We start from the raw sequence: 14,941 nt of genomic DNA on the forward strand, positions 1-14,941 counted from the left end.
TATATATATATATATATATATAAATAGAGTCTCGCCAAAAATATACACCTGTACTCAAATTTAAATGAAGATAAAACAAAAACCTTGAGTTACAAACATTGAATGAAATGGGATAGCTTTAAATACAGACGAAAAATGTTATTCAAAAATCGTGTACACAAATGATTTATTTGATGGCAATTATTGTTCGGACAACACTTATCAAACTGGAAGTGTGAAGCGAGTGCATTTGTTCAGACATCTTGTATACCTCCTATATATATATATATATATATATATATATATATTTATATATATATATATATATATATATATATATATATATATATATATATATATATATATATTAAAAGGAAAGGCGTATAATACACTTAAATATATTTTAATTTGTCCAGTTCGAAACTTTAAAAAAAGTATTTAGCTGCCATCGGCTAGAATCGAAACGAGGACTGTAGCATTTAAAGCTGGTGACGTTACCACTGTATCTACGTGACACACATATTGACACATTAAAATAAAAACTTGGCATAAACTAAGATCAATGTACAAAACGTATAACGTTTATTTTATAGTTTTGATCAGTTTTTCACCCCTTAAAACAATTATAACTGGCTTAACACCCATAAAAGAACGGTCCGTAAAAAAAATCCAATCATTGTCTGCAACTTTTATTTTTCGAGGAGATAGAGTTTAAAAATATGGATACCGACAGAAATACCGACAGACAGACGTATAACTAGGCACCGCCACAAATGGCCGCAAAATCAAATTGTTGTTGTTTTTTAAAACGAAATTACATTTATTAAAATCCATTATTTCTGAGTAACTTTTTTTTCCAGAAAGATAAAACCCTGAATTTTATCATATAGAAAACAGAATAATGTAAAACTTTTTCTACTATTTTTAATTCAATTTTAAATGTTAAATTTTCCCAAAAAGTTAACAACTGACATTTTTTGTCTTGCACAAAAAACGTACTTAAATATTTAAAAAAAAAGGTTTCTGAAATAATTAATTTATTTATTTATTGTCTAACTAAGATTTAGGATGATTTTCTTAGAGAATATGCAAAAATATTATAATATAAGTACCTGAATTTCAAATAATTCCACTTATTCATATAGGTAACTAGATATTTTGCCTCGATGTAGAGTCGAGATCGACTCTGTTTACGTTTGCGTTTTATAAGAAGAAAACTATGGAAGACCAAACAGGCCAAAAAAACTTATTTTTCAGTGACGAAAATTTCAATGTATTATTAAGCTGAGGTTGGCCAGTACCAGATGGGTGACCATTTGTATGAGTTTGGTTTTTAATGTGTATGTGTGTGGGGGCCAGGCTCCCCAAAATGAGGGGGCAATTTAAAGCAGAATAAAAAAAAAATATTTCAGCGCATTTGGTCCACCGTAGTCGAAAGGCGGCAAACGTTTTCAAACGGGATCGAAAAAAATGATGCTATTTTTAACACAAAGGGCACAACATTTATCGATTTTTTTGTATCGATTATTCAAAGCATGCCCTGTTTAATAATGGTCGTGCATTATTCGGCTCGCTAAAAAAAAATTGTTAATTTATTTATCAAAAATTGTTAATTTATTTATCAAAAAATTTAAAATGGCTTTTTTCGTATAAATATTAAATTTTTTTTTTTTGTTTTGCTTAACTTAAATTAATTATTTTACTTAACATATTCACGGAATTTCACACTTCAAAACTCAAAAGCGGGATAATTAAACACAATCAAAGTTCTGATATTCAGACGTCAAAATAAGGTATGCAAACAATTTTTTTTTTAAATCTATAATTCTGTCCCTTACAACAACACAATATGTTTTGTTCAGTTTCAGATGATTATTTTAAGCATATTTGTCCCCACTTCAAAACAAGGGGGGGGGGGTTTGTAAGCAAAAATATATATATATATAAATATCGTTTATGAAAAATAAGAATACTGTTATAAAGTTCATCCTTCTCCTAATAATCGCTGAAAATTTCGTATTGATCGGATAATTACCTGATTTTTGGTAGATTTTTAAAAAGACGGTCCGTCAAAAAGTACTGACCTGCCCCCCTCCCAGTTTTGGCGGTGCCTACGTATAACCGTTTTTATATATACATATATACATATATATATATATATAATACATATATATAATATATATACATATATATATATATATATATATATATATATATATATATATATATATATATATATATATATATATAGGCTGCGCATGATCGAGCTGCAACGACCACAAAGAGCCGGGTCAATTCTCAGTCGTGTAGCTAGGCTGTATCAGGTTCATTTTTCTATCAACAATCTTGATGTCTCGTGAGGAATACTTCTCATGGGTTTGTTCTTATTACTGATAGGCGTGAGATATCCGCCAATGTCACTAGATTTTTGCCCTTGTGACTTATTCCATTGGGACACATAGAGTAAAGGAAATGATTGCTGCATCGTTCCAAATCATTTGAGGATTGTAAATATAAAAATCAATGAGGAAATCTACACATTGTTGTTGCACTGAAGGTCACAATGAACTTCCTGGAAACATTCCATCAATCTATTTTGTGTGCTTATATTAAAATTCTAACGTATTGTAAAATATATAACATAAATATTTTAAAATTATAAATACCTAATCCGCTTTGATAATATTTACAGAAAGGAATGTTTGAATAACAGAAATAATGTTATCATAGCGGAGTAGGTATTTTGTTATATAAATATTTCTACTAACTTAATACTGGCAATCGCCCACGATCAGATTACCGGGCATTTTCCAGGAAACAACAATGTAATGTATTGACTTCCCGATAGAATTTGGTAGGGCAGGGAACTGCTTGCTTACCGCATTCAGTTAGTGCTAACTGGGTGGTATTTATTTATTTCCCAAATTAGGCACAAGGCCGATATTTAACGTGGAGTGTGAAGGGAAGGGGGTCCGTTCCCCTGAGAGGGAACTGGATAGTTGCAATTGGTATGAAGGGTTTCCCCTACAGTGACCAATAACTGATTGCTCAAGAGCAATGGTCTGATATGTGGGGTTGCTCCCACATAGGGTCTTTGAGATCCATGCCCTGTCCCCGCAGGGGCCGGGCGAAACTCAACTTGACGACTTGAGATAGATATTTTTTTGAGAGGTATAATTTTTTTTTATTATTGCATTTGTTTTACTTGGCAAGCACGATGCCACTGGTATTTTGCCTATTAGAGACAATGACATATTTAGACGTTATTGGGGAGTGATTGCGTCAGGATAAACAATACCGGTTTCTGGTAAGCCACGTAACTAGTTTAGTGGTAGACATTTTGTCGGTCATCCTAGTAATCCGTTTCTTTATTGATCTCTTGAAATGGGTGTCTTTAAGGCTTTATATGTTATGAAGGGATTCTAGCTTTATCTCATATTTATTTGTTTATTTATTTCGTCATGCCTAATATAGATTCACAACGAACTCGATGATATTTGTACATGATTTGCCTTGCATTAAAAAAAAAATATTTACCACTTTCTGGTTGCCATGCGGAACAAATTTTAGCGTAGAAGTTTTCAGATTTGTAGAATTACTGTAACAGTTCAAAGAATACCAAGCGTTCAATAAGTACTTCAATGCCAACCACAGTTGCATGTATTTTGGTTTTATCATAATATTAGAAATATTATCTTTCATGTTTAATTCAGTTTGTATGGAATAAATCCTTAAATATTCCTACGTGAACGAGAGGATCACGATGGTATTTGTGGTTTTCTACAGAATCGACATGTTTTCAAGTGCAGATATTGACCGATTCAATCATGCATACGATAGTATTTTGCAGGAGCTAATATTGTGTCAGTTAAGATCAAGCGATCAATAGTTTCTTGCTGTTTCCACAGTCAGTGTAAACCATTTACAGCCAAAGCTCCTCTAACTGACGATCTCTTTGAAAGTTTACCGCGAATTGATGCTGAGTCTTAATACGTAGTTACCATCGCTAAAAACATATGTAAGTTTAGTTTATAGTTTTGTTTTACGCCATATTCACCCCGTTATTATAGTAGAAATGTTATGTTTCAACTTCTTTATACAGTGTAACCCGGATATAAGAGACTTCTTCTATAGGTCCTACATCTCTCTTATATCTGGCGTTCTTATATCCGTGCTCGACTGTACATTAACACAATCTCTAATTTGGGACCAGAGAAAATCTCTCTTATATTCGTTTTTCTCATTTCGAGGCCATTATAACCGACTTACACTGTATTAGTCAAATATGTATTGTATTTGATTTGTTTTGCGGCATATCAACCACGTCCTTATTTTAAAAATGTTTTCACGGAAAACACAAATCTGACTTTCGTTATGCTTTAAGTTTTATGTACATTCAAAATGTTATTGTGTTTGGTTTGGTTTGTTTTGGTTCTTATTTTTTACGTCAAATCAAACCTACTACTGTAGTAAAAATCTTATGCTTCAAGTTCTTTATAAAATCAAATATGTATTTATTGTGTTGGATTTGATTGTTTTGTGTTAGGGCATAGGAATTCTATTCGGAATATTTAATGTCGGGTTGAGCAATTTTCATAAAAGTATGTTTCAAGTTCATTATATATTGAAATATTTATCGTTGTGTTTAGTTAAATTGTTTTGTTTTACGACACATCAACGCGTTTTTAGTTATGTAATGCCGAATCCAATCATTATGGCAAAATATTTATGCTTTGCGTTCTTTATACCTTCATTTATTTATGCATGGGTTTGGTTTGTTTTATTATACAGCATATTAATCGTTTTCTGTTTATTTACTGTAGAATTCAATCTTCAAATATGTTTTGTATTGTGCTTCGTTGTTTTTAGAAGAAAATTGTTATTTTATATTTGCCTTTGCAGAACATGACTGAAAGAAAAAAAAACAATTAAATCAATATTTTAGGTTAGAAAGAGGAAATATTCAAATAGTTTTATCTGAAAGCACTTTTATTTTTTATTATGTTTATCTGATATTCTCTGCTGTATAGCAATTCGTTCGATGCATCAAGGATGAGACATTTTGCTACAACCTCGAGTTCTGAACTGCAAAGCCACTGCTGAATTTGGTATCTTTTCACACAACATTGTTTAATCCGAATCGGATATTGACCGTGTATTGCTTACTATTTTTGGTACTAGTGCGCTTATTGATCCGTGCTGGAATAATAACGTTATTATTTAAAAAGCCATTCTTAACATGGAGAGAGGAAGGTGTTTTGTACCTATTCTATTCTTTAACCTTACAATTGAATAAAAAACATATCATAAAAGTTTAATGAAACTTAGAAATACGATTTAAAAAATAGCGCGGATCAGTAAGTGCACTAGAACCCTATTTTTAACACACTTTTTGGAGGTTTTTGGAGCATTTGTTACTGCATTAGTAAGAAAATTTGAACTTCAATTCTTAAATTATTTCATATATCAATTTGTTTCCTTAATAGATGTAAAACAACATTATTTCTATATTTGTGTCTTTTCTTAAGTACACAATCAAAGGTAAAATCCGACACGACTGCTTTATCTTCAGAAAAAATAAAAACAAAACTATACGTTCCTGAGTCCGGCTCCCTTTAAAAATCACATGTGCAAATTTAACTGTATCTGAAATAAAATAGTTGCTTCTAATTTAATAATAACTAAAAATAATAATAAAAACAAAAAATAAAACTCTTATCATAGCCAAAATACATTTATCCCAATCAACTAAAAACAGATTTAACATTAAACACCATTCCTTCTATAATATGATCACAAATCTACTTTAAAAATCAATTAAAATTGTAACTTTACCGAAATAATAATTGAATTGAACGCATGATAAAAACGTGAATAGAAAAATCGGAAGAGTTTATAATTCTTGAACTCCGATTAAGCCATAGATCCGTCCTTCATCAGTATGCTTATCGTCAGGCTAAATTTCAACGAAATGCGCCGCTTCGGTAGAGCTGCTCCTTTGAAACACATTGTCATTGAACTGCTTCCTCAGTTATTGTCAACTTGTTCATCGTCAAGGAAACTGTCCACAAGTTCCCATCTAAAATCATCCTCATGTGTATTCGAATCCTCAGGTGCATTCGAACGTTGTTCTGATAATCATGCAGTCTCATAAGCCCTTATCCTCAAACTGATATGTATATATGTATAAACTTATATATATATACATATATATGAAAAAACTTATATTTATTAAAAACTTATATATATATATATATCCATATATATATATATATATATATATATATATATATATAATTTTGGTTTCGGTTTCGAATTAAGCTCAGGCACCCAAGTCATATGGATATAGTTTTAGTTTTAAAATTCAAACTTTTTAATATATAAAAATCGGTAGAACGTTACCTTTATAATAATATATACAAAATCTGCAAGAATTAACATATATTTAAGCGTACTTTACGACAGGGCTACGTCGGGCGTCCCTGCTACCTTTGTTAAAACTGCAGAAGTATTTAGCTAAAAGGCTACATTATTATCAGAGCGTTCCTATTTAAACTTAACATCTACAGAATACTTTCCTCATTATGAATAAGTCCCCTCTTGAATTTCCACAGATCCCACTAGTAGTAATAAGTAAAAACAGTATAAGTTGATGTGCTCCAAACTCATTCATCCAGTCTAATGAATTGCTCGAAAGGTTTCTCATAGTTCTGGAAAATACCGTCTTCTATATATATAAAAGCCAAACGTCTGTGTGTATGTATGTATGTTTGTTTGTAACGCTAAAACTTTTGAAAGACGGAACCAAACTTGACAAATTTGGTATCATATCGAAGCCCCATCACCCGGATGACAAATATCGACATTTCACGTCAAACAGACCACTAGAAGTTGGTCAACTGATCAGTTATCTTCGAGGGGGGCCCAAAAAACCTGTCATTATCTATATATATAAAAGACAAATGTTTGTTTGTAACGCTAAAACTTGAGATGAAAGATACCTCTCCCCTAAGAATAAAACATATATTCAATATTTGCTTTTGTTTTTTCATTGTTTATACGGTCCCGAGCAACGTCGGGTAGCCCTGCTAGTACAATATAAATACATAATCCAATGTATTTTCATTAGTAAATCAAGTATTATTATTGCATTATATATATATATATATATATATATATATATATATATATATATATATATACATGCAGAAAGCAATAGAGAGAGAGAGAGAGTCAGTTGGATACATATATATACTAATAGTATGGGTATGTGTGTACGTGCCTACGTATATATATATATTGAAAGAAATAGAGATAGAAATAGCTGGATACATATAAATATTTATTGTATTAGTATGTGTGTATGGGCGTACATACATATATATATATATGTGTGTGTGTGTGTGTATACATATATATATGCGTGCTTGAATATATATGTATATATGCATATATATATAAGAGCAAATAGTTAGTAAAACATGTTAAAAACACTTTGAAAAAGAGTTAAAAACGTATTTAATCTGAAAAGGAAACACTTAATATGTGGATAGTCCTTAATACGCGGAGTTTCGAAGAAATACTTTCCTTCTCATCAGTGGGTAGGAATTAGCAAAATGCGGGATCGGATAATTCGTACAAAAGTATTTGATTGAACTACAAGTAAGTCAAAGATCTTACTTTATAACAAAAAGTTAAGCAGAGGGAATATGGTGAAGAAAAAAGGGATTTCACGTGAATAGATAGTCTGGTGAAAGGTAAATTATCCAATGACGGTAAAATCCAAAAATTTAACCCCAAGAAAGTTAATTAAATATTATTGTTTATTAAAATATAACTCCAAGAAGGTCTTAAATATTAAGTAATATCCAAGGAAATGAAGCAATTGGAAGATGGTCCAAAATTATCTAAAATGCCGAAATCCGTGGAATAATTCACAAATATGTACAAGGAAAAGGGGAAAAATTCCAATAATATTAATAAAAGAAAAATAAGATATGCGTTTGAGACGGCTGCCAAGACGAAGTGTTTATCATATATATATATATATATATATATATATATATATATATATATATATATATATATATATATATATATATATATATAATTACACAAAACATTCTTATTGACTACACCTTCGACTTCTACTACCTTCTCTCTCGTACACGTATATATCCACTATTACACTGAGAATAACCGAAACTATGGTCGAAATTGTTCTGGAAAAAAAAAAGTTTTTTTGGTAAAAGAATTGTTGTATTCCTACATGTCACCCAATAAAAAATGAATAAGGAAAAGCTACAAACTTTCATACTTTTCCCATTAATTTTTCATACATTTATCTATCTATCTATCCATCTATCTATCTATCTATCTATCTATATATATATATATATATATATATATATATATATATAAGTGAAAATGTATGTATGTATGTGTGTATGTTGTTTATGTGTCTGCTAAAACCTTTCGACAAACACGACGAAAATTCACAAACCTGGTATCATATTGAAGCCCCATCCTTCGCTCGAAAAATATCGAAAAATTGGCCAAAAACGTTGATTTTTTTTCACCCCGAAATCGACAATTTTCGACAGGAGGGATTAACAAAAACAGTCTTCTTGTGACGACGAGCGGTTCTACGCATGCGCCCGATGACGTCATGACCTGATTCACTTTAAATAGTTGAAAAACTGTACAAATTTCATGTACGTCGACTTAGGTCAGTTGATTAGCGCATTGGTTCATTATCTAAACGTTTTGTGTTCGAATTGTGGTGGGAGATGTCTTCTTTTTTTTCGATTTTTTAAATTTAAATATTGAACCAGTGTTATTTAAGCCATTTTTCACGTAACGTTCGTTTTTCTGTTGTTTTTTTACTTCGCTTAGCTAGCCCTGACCACACACCCAAAAATACCCGGGTACCCACTGATTTTTTAAATTTTAATATCGAAACTAGCTTATTTAAGCCATTTTTCACGTGTTCGTTCTGTTTTCATCGTTCGTTTTCCTTACGTTAGTTTTTTTTGCGTTTTTTTTTCGATGTTTTGATTACGCCCCCCGCTTAATTAAAACGTTGTTTTCTTTTTTTACTTCGCTTATAGCAAACAAACCTACGTCGTCGTCGTCGCCGTCGTCGTCGTCGTCGTCGTCGTCACCGTCGTCGTCGTCGTCGTCGCCGTCGTCGTCGTCGTCGTCGCCGTCGTCGTAACGCTCAAACACTTCCGTGCGCGCACCTGTCAATTTGGATCTTACTTAAATAAATTCAAACATCTTTCAGTAACTCATTATTTCTATCCGATTTTATTTTCAAACTTCGCCTCAGATCTTCGGGTTCGATCCTACCCCCCTCAGGTTCTTTTTTATTTAGCACCACAGACACCTCCAAACACCCGGGCAACGCCGGGTACCCCTGCTACTATATATATAAATAAACATTTGCTGTTAAATTCAATAAATTTATAAAATTATGAGAAATTTATTCTTTTAAGAAGGAATACAAAATTTTGAACTTTTGCTTTTATCTATGGATTTTCAACAAATAACTCAGTAAATACCAAAGCATTGTTTTTTCCAAATTCAGCGCAAATATTGACAAACTAAAAAGTTTAGATGAAAGCCTAAACAAAGCAAGGATTAACGAAAAACACTTAAATTTTGTATTCCTTTGCGTAAAAATGAATTTCTTTTATTTATTTTTTTAATTTACGCAATTTAACTACAATTGTACCTTTGTACTATTGTTCTATCTTCGATATTGAGCTTTTCTTTGTCTAACTTTTTATTTTTTTATTTTTTATTACATTTTCACCCCAAACAAGGCGCATTGCCACTTTCGTGTAGGGGGCTACTATCAGGGGCAGCAACTACTGGGCACTATGTTGGGATTTGGGCAGCAATATGTCGGTTCACGTTGCACTTGAACTTCTGCATGTCAGTACAGTTGGGGAAGCAGGAAATTGAAATGGAATTCCAGAGTCTAGCGGTTCTGGGGAAGAAGAAATTACTAGAGTAGAAAGATCGTTTACATCTAGGGATCTCTACTGTGTGGGGGTGAGATTTAGCTGCCTGTCGGGTTTGTCGAGGTTGTCTACGTCGTGGGGACACAAGTGTCTGCAGTTCGTTAGAGCATCCACCATTAAAATACTTGTAGAACAGGCAGAGGGATGCAACGTTTCGTCGATGGGACAGAGGCTGAAGCTTAGATGCCAGTTCAGGGCCTATCAGATTTGCGACTCTTTTTTTAATTTTGTCTAGGAGCGAGAGACTAGTAGCAGATGCACCAGCACAAATGTGACAACAATACTCCATACATGGGCGGATGGTGGCCTTATAGAGGTACAGGATACTTTCAGGTGTCAGAACTTTTCTAGCACGGTAGAGAGAGCCTACCTTTTTCTCAGCAGCGCTGGCAATGTTTTCCATATAATTGTTCCATCTCATGTTTCCTGTGAACGTTAGGCCAAGCAGTTTGAAAGATGTACTCTCAGACAGGGAGTCACTGGCCATTGCTATTGGTGGCAGAGAAGGTTTCTTGTAATTAGTCAAGGATTGGGATTGTCTTATAAATATTGGTATAATATTTTTTTTATTTTTTTTTTTATTCAATTTTCACCCCAAACAAGGCACAGTGCCACTTTGAAGTAGATGGGGTGAAAATTGAATAAAAAAAAAAAATAAATATATATATATATACTTTTATATTATTATATATATTTACATAGGGTTAATTTAAAGATTTAAGACTGAATCTTTGGAAAAGCAACATCATCTGATGATGTCTCTAGTTATTTATAACTAGTTGTCCCACACATACTCATGATTGCATAGCGATACCTAAACCTTTATGTAAAATATGAATATGTATGTAATGTGTGTATCGATACCTTAATGTTTATGCGAAAATAAAAAGAAAATATATATTCGTGGTGGGACGATACCAACATTTTTTCCCCGATTCCGATACAATTACCGATTCCTTATTAAATTACCGATTCCGATACAATTACTCATTCCTTATTAATTTCCCGATTCCAATAAAATTACCGATGCGGATTCGGGTGCTTCATAAATCACTATATATTTACTGAAAAGATGCTATTTTTGCGATTACCCTAAACACACATTTTAAATTTGCAGATATTTTCTCAAATAATGTGGGGGTGATCTATGGATTTTTGCTTGAATGGTAGTTTAAAATAGATAAATATTTATGGTTTTATAATTACTATCAGCTGTGGGATGTTCTGTTTTAAATAAAATCAAATAACAAAGAGAGGATTAAAGGAATCGTTTTCGAATCGGAAAAAGATACAAATTTTCACGATATCGATACCGATTCCGATAACCCAAATTTTCCGATTTTCTCGATTCCCAATTCCGATTCGGATTAATTGTCTAAACACTATATATATATATATATATATATATATATATATATATATATATATATATATATATATATATATATATGTTATTTGTTTTTGTTTTTGCGATACGTCTTGAATGAATTCAATTATATACGAAAATGCATTTTTACCTAAATGCGAGTTGGGAATAATTCTCTCTTTTAATTTTTTAATTTTGTACCCTCACATGGGGAGCAGTATCAAAATCGGTATTTCAAAATATAATTATTTCGCTAGATTCAGCCACTCTGACGAGTCGTAGACGACGAAACACATGTCAGTGGATAATTATATTTTTAAAATAATATATATATATATATATATATATACATATATATATGCATATATATGTGTTATGTGTGTGTGTGTGTGTGTGTGTGTGTGTGTGTGTGTGTTTTGTTATTTTACTGGGAGAGAGGAGATTGACCTCTTAAGAAGGCCCGGAGGCCACTCATAGGATAAGGGTTAAATATTAGGTAGATTGCGAGACATCTGATTAGTAATGGCGCATCTTTGCTAGATCATTTAAGAGGACGGCTCAAGAAGAACTTATTCGCATTATTTTTGAAAATGGGCATGTTTTCGTCAACTAGGAAGCAGCCCCACTGTATTGGTTTCCACAATTGTATATATCTGTATTAGCCAGATGAAGCTTGGTACTGAATACTTGGCCAGAGATATAAAGATAGATAATAAACAGTCTGACGCCAAGAGATATTTAGAAAGAGACGTATTAGTTGAACATAAGAAGCCGCGTAGATAGGTACACAGTTTGATGATGATAGGGAGATGGAAGAAGAAATAATTTATTAGAATTCCATACGTTTATTTTAATGATCAAGTAACTATCTCACTTATTTTGTTTTAATGTGAATCAGAAAAATAATGTAATTTTGATTTTCGATTAAAATCCGAATAAATTGCCTTGGTAAAAACGGAGAGGGGGATCGTAAAATCCCTGAGAAATAGCCTTCCTTAATACCAGTGAAGTGTGGCACATTCATTGAATTGCTCCCTCCTCCTTAACCTGAAAGAAAGAAGAAAGAAGTGATGTATCCAATGTCTCCACAACCACCTCCAACCTCGCCACAACTACTGTCACTGTCACGCCTTGTCCTTTAGAACCTGTGCCCCTCTTCCCGCCAGCTGAACCACCAAACCAGCACGCATCTCTTAACGGTGAGGTTCAACGGATTGTAGAGTAGCAACATCTGCCCATTGTCTGTAGATATAGACACAATAGGATACGCACGCATATGACGCCCAATAAGTGAAAAAAAAAAAAAAGGAAAAAAAAAAGGCGAAGTGAATCCGGAATAATACGCACGCCCCCAGTACGTACGTACATACGCACGCGCTGGCAGATAACAGGAACAGAAGAGGATTACGCGCGAAACGTCGCATAGTAGCACGCACATGCTTACGAGCGCTCGACTAAGCGGAGAGACACGCTGGCATTCGAAAAGAAAAACAAATATCTATATACAGGTTTAATATACGAGCGAGGAATGTACGAGCGTAAACGTACATTTCTTTCATTCTACAAGCGAAATACAATTGTTAAGATATAACTCTATTATTTCCATGTTAGTATATACCTAATTGTTTTTGGTAGATGTTTTTTTTCATTCGGATCGAAACTTTGTAGAGTGTACATCGTGGATCAGTTTTATTTGACCAAACATGTTTCTGTTTTGTATGGATAACATTTGAGATCTTAGTAATCCATTTCGTTTTTATTTATCATTTACTTTTCAAATGCTATCGCTTGTGTTTATACGTAAGTATACACACTTATAGTCAAAATCTCAACTTTCGGAACTTCTGTATATACGATGTACGATATATACTAAAACATACCCTCAATTACTGAGCTTCAGAATTTTAAATGACTCTTTTTTTATATAAATAAATGTAAGTTTAAAAAAAAAGAATTACAAACTAACGCCGCTGGGGTAGCTATAAGAAATATATATTTTTTATCTAATAAATTGAATTTTAAAACGATCTAATGAAGTCCAAAGTGTTTATTTTAAACATAAACTCAATTAATATAAATGAATAATCTATAAATAATTTATAGTTTAAAAATAAAATAACAGATGCTCGGAATACCACTTGGTTATTGAACTAGTTTTCATGGAATTTCAATTCGGATATAACAATTTCGTTGAAGGAATAAGCCAAACTAAATGATCAGGATTACACAGTGTGCGTTAAACTAAAGGCGTTCCCTGGGATTATCGCGTTTTTCCGGATTAAAAGACCCTCTGATTAAAGATCTACCGAAGGCTCGTCAGGTAATGTATGCCTTTTCTTTTGTGTGTCTCAAGCTATAAAAATATGTGTGCTTTCAAAAGGATGTTGGAGGTTCCGTTTATAAGAATGTTTCTTAAACTATGTCTCCCCACTCACGTTTTCCGTTGTTCTCTCTCTCTGTCTCTCTCTTCCACGCGCGCGCGCACACACACACACGCACACACACACACACACACACACACACACACACACACACACACATATATATATATATATACTTCATTGAATCACATAAATTAATATACGAAAATATAATTTTATGCGTAAATTTTCAGTATTTACTTATATAGTGCTCAATATATATGTAGAGCTAGGTAGTAAGTTATAAAAATATATATGGCAATTAAGCTACGCAGAATATTCCGCGTTTCATTCCCGTGAAAATTCGTCAGGTTTATGCATAAGCCTGACGAATTCTCATGAGAATGAAACGCGGAATACTTTGTGTAGATTAAATGCCATATATATATATATATAATATATTATATATATATATATAATATATATATATATATATATATATCGCAAATTCCTTAATCATTTTGCATACCACCTATATCCACGGGGTGATTGGAACAATTTTCTTTCGCTCCCGCATTAATTATCCCCCTCCCTCATATTTCCAACATATTACGCTCCTCCTCTCACCTCTATCATTTCGCTCCTAATGTAGTTATCGCCCCAGACGTTGCACCCTAATATTTTACCAAGCAGCTTCTCCACTCTTCTGATGAGAAGCATTAGGCTACGAAATATCTAGGCATAAAGAGGTTTGCTTATCCTAATAGGTGTAATCTCCCTGTTGATTAAATTTATATGCATTAGTATATATTCATTAAATTTATATGCATTAGTATATATTCTTATGTGTCGTTCGTTTATTCCTCATCTCCTTTAAAAGCTCCTCCTAAATTTGTTGAGTTTAATTAGCTCGATCAATCACCTCTTAAAGAATTTCTCTAACTCTTTCTGGCTCTTCCCTATATATATATATATATATAATATAAAACTGGACGTGTGTGTGTGTGTGTGTGTGTGTGTGTGTTTGTGTGTGTCTGGTCACGATTAGACTTTTATATAATTGACTATTTAAAAAAAAACTGATAACATATAATGATAGAAGATGTAATCAGGATCAGGAATGAGTATGTTTGATCTGGCAGAACGGTGGTTCATAAAAATTGTGGGGTTTGCGTTCGCGCCTGGCCCCTAATGCATGGAAATAAAAA

General features: G+C 32.6%; 1 protein-coding gene across 2 annotated transcripts in view; it reads left to right on the plus strand.

Annotated features, from left to right (window-relative positions):
* LOC145269567 (neuropeptide FF receptor 2-like) overlaps nucleotides 1-14,941 on the plus strand; it is a 390,189-nt gene that overhangs the window by 234,658 nt on the left and 140,590 nt on the right. Inside the window, exon 1 of one of the 2 annotated variants that reach the window (XM_080125318.1) lies at nucleotides 11,821-13,693. The exons of the other annotated variant lie outside the window; for it this stretch is intronic. The gene's annotated coding sequence lies outside the window, so the exon portion shown is untranslated. Of the gene's footprint in view, nucleotides 1-11,820; nucleotides 13,694-14,941 lie in introns of those variants that run through there. 2 annotated transcript variants of the gene reach the window in all.

This window comes from Euprymna scolopes, chromosome 4, assembly GCF_053919585.1.
Source record: "Euprymna scolopes isolate OS-2025 chromosome 4, ASM5391958v1, whole genome shotgun sequence".
Classification (NCBI taxonomy): Eukaryota; Metazoa; Mollusca; class Cephalopoda; order Sepiida; family Sepiolidae; genus Euprymna; species Euprymna scolopes.